The sequence below is a fragment of the Arachis ipaensis genome, chromosome B10 (genome assembly GCF_000816755.2).
Source record: "Arachis ipaensis cultivar K30076 chromosome B10, Araip1.1, whole genome shotgun sequence".
Taxonomy (NCBI): Eukaryota; Viridiplantae; Streptophyta; class Magnoliopsida; order Fabales; family Fabaceae; genus Arachis; species Arachis ipaensis.
The window spans coordinates 72,994,225-73,000,037 of NC_029794.2; the positions used below are offsets into that span (position 1 = coordinate 72,994,225).

The 5,813-nt window shown below is 38.7% G+C and overlaps 1 long non-coding RNA gene across 1 annotated transcript; it reads right to left on the bottom strand.

Annotated features, from left to right (window-relative positions):
• On the bottom strand, positions 613–961 carry LOC110267892. Its single transcript, XR_002355851.1, has 2 exons — positions 853–961; positions 613–740 (listed from the first exon to the last, which is right to left on the bottom strand). It is a non-coding gene; the product is annotated as an uncharacterized LOC110267892 (long non-coding RNA).

The following is a 5,813-nucleotide window of genomic DNA, read 5'->3' on the forward strand; positions in this document are numbered from 1 at the left end:
CACTTTGAGTGTAGGAAGGTCAGAATCCAACAGCATCAGCAGTCCTTTTTCAGCCTGAATCAGATTTTTGCTCAGCTCCCTCAATTTCAGCCAGAAAATACCTAAAATCACAGAAAAATACATAAACTCATAGTAAAGTCTAGAAATGTGATTTTTCATTAAAAACAATGCCAAAAAGCGTATAAATTATCCGCTCATCACATCTCAATTCCATATTTCAAGGAAACCTTTTCAAGAATCAAATCTTTATCTGCCGAATAAACTCATTTCTAAAATTTCAAAGAAACGGTTCAGGAACAATCGTTTATCAAAAACCAGATCATTTAAAGCCAGCCAGGCTGAAATCAAGAGTGTATTCTATTTTACACATTCTCAAGAAAATCCATTCAATTCAAATCAATTTCCAACGGATCCAACTCGATCTCAAAGCTTTAAAAGAATCGATTTCAAAAGCATTTCGTTTCACAAAGCCACATAACAGTCGAGTCAAACAAACACCCATAATCATACAAAACAACCAAACAATACATAGGACTGATACAATCACTAAATACACATCCTCACATCAGTACCCATATGTAATAATTCCAATATACAAAATATAGTTTTCAGAAAGCGCCCCTACCTCAAAACGCAATTCCATAACCCAAACGCCTCATCAAGTTCTTTTCGCCTCAACTCGAAATCAAAGGCAGCTTCAAAGCACAGCCCCACACATTTTTGCAGTAGCATAATCAGCTCTAATTTACAACAAGCAACCTCAGTTACTAAACTCTAGGAATATTAATAACGTATAGGCTTTAATACACGTACGAGACACTAACGTAGGGCTTTCGAAACATAATCTCTTACCGGAATTTCAACACGAAGCAGCTGCGATTTTGAACCGGCTCGGCAGCAGCTCCGGCGGCGGCCAGAAGCTCCGGTGGATCAACTATAAAAACCGCGCAGCATCAAAACCTTCTCAAAGTCCAAAAAGGCAGAAACCTCAAATAAAACCCTTACCGGCAATTTTTCTGGCGACGGCAAAAGTTGCCAGAAGCTCAGGCAGTGGTTCCGGTGGCCTCAGAACTCTGGCGACAATATCAGAAGCACCAGCCAAGCACCGCGGAGCAGCAGGTCAGTAGAGGCGGAGGTAGGTGGTAGGAACGGCGGCGTTAGCTTCGTGCAACTCGGATCAGCGGCGGTTCTTGGGTAGTGACGTGCGCGACGGGACGCGCGGCCTCCCTCTTCCTCTGCCTGGTTCGGCGACACCAGCACCAAAACCCACGGCGGCGACCATGGCAAAGCGGCCTAGCCGGTCAGTGACGGCGGCAGGGATGCACGGCGGCACAGCTCTGCTTGGTGGGTCGCGCTCCCTCTCTCCTCCGACGCGAACTCTCTCTCCTCCCTCTGCCCTTTGCGCGGTCCTGGAGGCAGCGTCATGGGTCGGCGGCAACGTGGTTAGGTCGCGACAACAAGGCACGGTGGCAGCAGTGCGAGTCCACCTTTCCCTGTTTCGCGAGCTCGACGACGGCAAGTCCTCCTCCTCTCTTCCTCTTCTCCTGCCACAGCCCCCTGCCTCTCACTCCACGGATCCCTTTCTCTCTTTGTTTCTTTCTCTCTTTCATTCAGCTTGCAACTGCTGCTGCTGCATTAGGTATCCTGGGGTGTACCGGGTCAGGGGAACCGGGTAGAGTTTTTAGGGTTAGGGTTATGTGTGTTGAGTTTTAGGATTATGGCAAAATTTGGTTCAAGGGTAATTTTGTAATTTCAAATAAAAGTAGGGGTAATATAGTAATTGAAACCCAAATTAAATCCAACACTAATTGTATATAGAAAAATACTATTTGCTCCTCATTTTTACAAATTATTTTCAATAAATTGTCCAAATCAAATAATTAGAAATAATATAATTAAATCCTTTATTTTCTCAAAACAGGAGTATCAATATTCTAAAATATTAGTTATTTAGTCCAAAATCATATAAAAATCCTTATTATTTCACAACCACCAACTTTGTGGTTTAAATATAGAAAATAATTCAATAATTATAAAATTGGATAATAATCATAACTTATCTCAAATTCAATAAATCAAAACTTGCGTTAATTATCTTTAATAAAATAATTTCTGAAATTAAGGCTATAAATAATGATATGATTTGAAACTTGATCATAAAAAGACTTTTCAAAGATTCTGGGTCTTACACCTCATGCTAAGCTCAAGAGAAACTATAAAGGGGTGAAGAGGAATGGTAGAATATATGAAATGCAATCCTATCTATATGAATGCAACTAAATGTGAAATGCTTCTACCTACTTGGTTAAAAATAAATAAGTTCTCCAAGACAAACATAAATCAAATTCCACTAATTCAAACCATACAGTAAAAACAAGTAAACTTGTAAGAAGATAGCTCATGAAAGCAGGGAATATAGAATCAAGCATTGAACCCTTACTGGTAGTGTATATCACTCTAACTCTCAAGTGTCTAGGGTCAATCACTCTACTCTTCCCTAGTCATGCTTTTTCAACCTTGTTCTTCATCTAATCAATCGACACATATTTAGTATACCAATGCAAACATCATGAGGTCTTTTCAGGGTTGTAATGGGGCTAAGGTAAGGGTGAGGATATATGTATGGCCAAGTGAGATATAATATGAATCTTTAATTAACCTAAGCTCTTCACCTATACACACACTCTATATATTTTTAAATTCATGCCTAGCTACCCAAAATTCCCATTTTTACATTACATACTCATGTATCAACTTTTCTTTTAACTTTATCACATATGCATTGATCTTTTTATTAACTTACTTTGCATTGGGGTAATTTTGTCCCTTATATATATATATTTTTTTTTTTCTTTTTTTCTTTCTTTTTTTTATTCTTTTTTTTGAATATATAAAAGCAAAAATAACATATCAATGCACATGTATTTTTTTAATTTTTCTATTTTACATGAGTAGGTACCCAAATTCCCAATATTTTATTAAAGTAAGAACATAACATATCCCCTTATTAACCCATGTTCCCACAGTTTTCCCACACTTAATTAACACACTATCTTAAGCTAACCAAAGATTCAATTGGAATAATTAATTTATTTTCTGCTTAAGGCTAGTGATGTGGTAAAATATAGAACAAATGGGGATTAAAAAGGCTCAAGGTGGCTAACAAGGGTGATGTAAAAGATAGGCTTATTTGGGATAAGTGAGCTAATAACAAGTAATGGCCTCAATCATATGCAAGCATGTAAATACACTAAATATTTGACATATATACTAAAACAAAGCAAATATTGCAATCATAGAGAAGAAAACACACAAGAATAAAAATTTATGGTTAAATAATATAACCATGTAAATAAGCTCAGAATCTCACGGGTTGTGTGTTCTTTGGCTCAAAAACCATGTTCCAAATACAACTTCAAACAAATTTAACACAAAAATTTTGATTTAAATTAGTGAAATTTTTTTCAAAAATAGGGTCTTAGAAGAAACTCATTACTTTAACCAAGCAGTAGCTAAATGCATAAAATCAAACAAACATGCAATTAAACATGCAAGTGCAATAATGAACAAACAAAGAAAATAAAATAATGGTGTTGGAAAGAAGAAAATAGCTAACCCATGGAGATCGGTATCGACCTCCCCACACTTAAAGATTACACCGTCCTCGGTGCATGCTGAGATGTGCAGGTGGACGGGTTGTTCCAACTGATGCTTTTCTTCAAGGATTGTGCAGATGGACTTGTTTGTCTCCCCTTTTAGAAGTTTTTCCCTTTTTCCGTCTTCGGTGGCCAGCCTGAAAGAAGATAAAAAGAAGAACAGTAACCCAGAAATAAAGATAAAATAAAATATAGTTGGGTTAATGCCAAATGATGAGGGTCTCAATTACATGGTAGCTACAACATGCAAGTGAGAAAATAATAGAAGTACATGGTAAATCAAGAGTGCAAAAATTTGCAACAATAGGGAAGAGAGTGTGGGTAAGGAGAGATAATATAAATTCATGTCAATGTAAAAGTAATACAGGTATAAAAGATTGGCATTGATTTAAATAATATTACCTAACCAGAATAAAACAAGTCACTAAGCACCCAAAATAATTCAAGAGAAGATGCAACCGTTAAATAAGAAAATTAACACCAAAGGAAAAATAATGAATTTAGAAAAGAAAAGAAAAATATGCACAAAATTAAGATGCAATGAATGAAATATGCAAATAAATTAAGTAAAATAGAATGAAGGTGAAAAGGAATGAGAAGTGAAAGAAATAAAATAAGAAAGAAAGAAGAAAAGATAGAAGAAATTAGGATTAGAAAAGAAAAGAGAAGATAATTGGCGCTGATTTGGATGAGTTGTGCCGCACAGGCGACGCAGACGCGTGAGTGACGCGGTTGCGTGGTGCGCAATAATTATCAAGTGACGCGGACACGTGGGTCATGCAATCGCGTGGCCTGATTTGTGCGATTGGCGCGAGGGCAGCCTCGCGGTCGCGCAATTCTCTGTTTAAAATTCTTTTTGACAAATTATTGGGTGACGCAGTCGTGTGGGTGGCGCGATCGCGTGAATGGCCTTTCTTTTAAAAATGACGCGGACGCGTGGGGAACGCGTTCGCATGGGAGGGCTCGGGCTTCCAGCATGAGTCCAGCCCTACTCCATCACAACTTGCTGCCATACACCCATTTACGTCGATTTTACAGAGCCACGCGTTCGCGTGGGTGACGCGGACGCGTGGGAGGCATTTTTCCCACATGACGCGGACGCGTCAGTGACGCGGTCGCGTGGATCAATCTGTGCTAAAGGCACGCCTCCAGCCACGCTTTCGTGTGACTTTCTATTTACTTTCTTTTCTTCACAATGCATTGGTGACGCGGACGCGTCAGCAACGCTGTCGTGTCGCGTGCGTGTTTTTTTTTATGCAAAATGCAGAATGCAGTATGCAGATGTTATGAATAATTCCAGGTTCAATGAAATAAAATAAAATTCAAAAGCAAACAAAACTAAATAAAATTAAAATTGAAAAAGGAACGATCATACCATGGTGGGTTGTCTCCCACCTAGCACTTTTAGTTAAAGTCCTTAAGTTGGACATTTGATGAGCTCCTTGTCATGGCGGCTTGTGCTTGAACTCATCCTGAAACTTCCACCAATGCTTGGACTTCCAATAAGCTCTATCAATACTAAGTAAATTCCTCAAGCTTTGATGGGGTTCTTCACAAGCCTTGAGCTCCCAAAGTTGATCCTCATATATTCCTGGATCCCAAATCTTGTTTCTACACCCATCTTCAAGTTGATTATCATGATTCCATCCGAGTGGTTCAGCCTTAGAATTCTCACTAAAGCGTCCAAATAACTTCCTAGACCCATTCAATTGGACTCTACACCAACCTTTGCATTTAAACTTAAAGCTTCCAACCGTAATGAACCTTGCAGGACAATTCTTACCACTGACCATCTTCCTCTTACTCTTAATGCCACAAAGAGCTCTAAGTCGACCATCTGTCTCCAGTAGCCCATATTCAAGTGGAATTAGAAAACTAAGGGATATGAATTTTACCCACTTGAATTTTGTGAAGGATGATGGCAACTTAGGGGGAGGTATTTCTAACGAATTTGCAAGCTCCACTCCCTTGTGCTCTTTTCTGACAATTTTCACCTCTTTGCAAGCTTCTTCAATTTTAACCTCTTCCTCTTAGTAGCTTTCTTCCAATTTAGTCTCTTCTTCATTGCTTACCAAGGGCATGGGAGGTTGTGCTTCTTCTTCTTTAATCTCCATGTCAAGTCCAATGGGAGAGGATTCAAATGTAGATAAGAATTCA